The following is a 2,814-nucleotide window of genomic DNA, read 5'->3' on the forward strand; positions in this document are numbered from 1 at the left end:
TTTTTTCAGTAGATTTACATTTTGAAAAGCAAAGCAGCTGCTTGAATTTTGTAGCGCTAGAATAAAATGAAATATTGTCAATGTCAACAGAGTGATTGAAAAATTTCCGAATGATGTTGAATTCATGAAAAGTGATGAGGCACTGAGACCCAAATTCCAAGATGGCTTTCAGGAAGAAATGGAGCTAGGGAGCTGCCTGCAGAGCCTGGATTGACTGCTTCTTTATGGGGAACTGGAGCCCTAGGACTTCATGGATTCCTGGGAGAAATTTAAAAATGGAGTGTTGGAATGCAATTTTATGTAATACGCTTAATACAGCATTTGTGACTAGCAAATTGTCAGGGACTCTTAGGCATGCTATTGTATCTGAGATTCTGGAGCCAGGAAGAGATATGAGAAATTGCAGTCCCATCTCATTGATTAATGTGATTGTAAAATAGTCACAAATATATTGGCATGGCAGCTTCAGTCTGTTTTACCTAATACTGTTCATGACAATCAAACAGGATTTTCCAAAGGAGACTTTAAAACAAGGGCAGGCAGGGCCGTTCAGCATCTCCATGTGCTGACTGCATGCACAGGATAAGACTTCCAAACTCTCCTGGAACAAGTTCTTTCCAATTCTAACTTTTAATCTGCAATCACTGCTTATTAGCTTAATCACAGGCACAAAGATGGTTAACTTTAAAATGCTGCATGTTTTGATATGTTAAAAAAAAAGACCATCAAATTGAATGGTACTAGTATACATCCTATAGTGAATCTTGGGAAAGACCAAACCTAAAAGTCAGCTCATTCTTCCCTTCCCAGGAAAGAATAATTAATTGGAAATGAGGTTTCTCTTGATATGTCTTTTCGAGGTTCTTCTTCGATGCAGTTTCTCAAGGAGGAAGTGACTCGCCTTCCTAAGGTTTTATGTTCTACTTCATTTTATAAAAGAATTTGTTCTCTTGTTTCATTAGGAATAACTTTGCTGATCAAATATCAAACACTAGGAATAAAATTCAAAGAACTTTGCAAAATGTTTCTCTGCACCTCATTTTTCTGCCTGGAGCTTCCTCTATAAATGTCCCTGGAAATTCATGCTGCCCCCGGAGTAGCTGAGATGATGGGCCCCTTTCCTCTTAGCCTCCGGCGGGCAATCACAGGCCTGGTGTTGGGCAGCTTTTCAGCACTGTGACCAAAATACCTGAAAAGAGCCACTTAGAGGAGGAGAGTTCATTTTGGCTCTCAATTTCAGAGGCTCAGTTCATGGTTGGCCAACTCCATGGCTCTGGCCTGAGGTGAAGCAGAGCATTATGGCAGAAGGGCAGGTGGAGGAGGAAAGGAACTCAGTTCTTGGCAACAGAAAGCAGAGAAAGAGAGAGGGAGGAGCCATGGGTGAGATATATAATCCCCAAGCCACACCCCACCTGCCCACAGTTACCCAAGTATTAAACTATTTTGCCGATCCATCCAGATTAGGGCATGGCTCTCACAGTCCAGTCATCTCACCCCTGAGCATTCCTGAGCTCTGGGGACACCTCAATCAAATTGTAAGACAGCTAGTCTGGCAGAGCCAGATGCACCCTCCCCGGGGCAGGCCTGCTGGCTGCGGCCCTCCTCATACATTCGCTAGGGCACAGGGAGAAGGAGAAATGGCTCTTAAAACCATCGCAGTGTCCAGACCTAGAAGTCACCACTAGTGTTTGGCTGTGGTTGAGAGGAAGCTGAGGAGAGTGGCCATGGCAGAGACTAATCTTAAGGGTGCCCACCGTGTGCCCAAGGGGATGTTGCGGTCTCCCTGCAGGGTCATGTGCTGCCCACCGTGGGGCTCCCCGGGCTCCTCTGTGGAGCAGGTGATGAGCTCGATACCTTGGGACTGGCGAGGCTGCAGAGATGTGGAGGGGAGCCACCTCGGCTCCTTCCTGCACCCTCCCTGGGCTCCTCCCAGCCAGCAGGGGCCCACCTTGTATACAGCAGCCCCTGCTGAACCTCTGAACTCCTGTGTATCGAGTGCTGCTTCTCCGCAGCCCTCCTCCATGCAGACCAGGGACAAAATATAAACCCCAAAGGCACACCCCCAGTGACACCTCCTTAAGTCACAGCCCACCTGCCTAAGCTTATGCCCAGTCAATCCATTCGGGTGGATGAAGGCACTGATTAGGTTAATGTCTCCTACCCCAGTCAGTTCACTGCTCACACATGTGCTCCTGGGGACACCTCATGTCTAAACACTGTGAAGCACCTTCCTAGTGCAGTGTGCCCTCACATGCTAACTCACATGGTGTTCAGTGGCCCCTGAGGGAGCTACTCCAGCATCACAGAGGAGCATGTCAAGGCCCAGACCTGGCTAGTAACTTGCTGAGGTCACACAGCTCAGGAACAGCAGATCTGGGATTCAAACCAAGGTAATGTGATCCAACACCCATGATATAGGCCGGAAGTGTTGGCTAAGCACCTACTATTCCTTCTCCTGTGTGCATGGTGTGCAGTCCTGGCAATGGCTGAGAACTCGGCCCTCACAGTGCTTGTCTCTCATTACAGTCACGTGAGTTGAGATTACCTGAGATGTTGCCAAATTATAAAAAAGTTCATTTTCAGAGCAAATCTAATCCAAAGAATGAAATAATTTCTTACCACTTCTTGAATGATTTTATTTAAGAATTTCCTTAAACTCTGAAAAATTACTGAGAAATCCAAAGATATTTTCCCTGTGGGTTATAACTATAGTTGCTCATCATGTCAGAACTTAGAAAAGTTGAATACTTATTAATGTCTTTAAAATTATAACAACAAACTAATTTTATGATAATATGATTAATATATTCTTCT

This window comes from Sciurus carolinensis, unplaced genomic scaffold (genome assembly GCF_902686445.1).
Source record: "Sciurus carolinensis unplaced genomic scaffold, mSciCar1.2, whole genome shotgun sequence".
In the NCBI taxonomy this organism is placed as follows: Eukaryota; Metazoa; Chordata; class Mammalia; order Rodentia; family Sciuridae; genus Sciurus; species Sciurus carolinensis.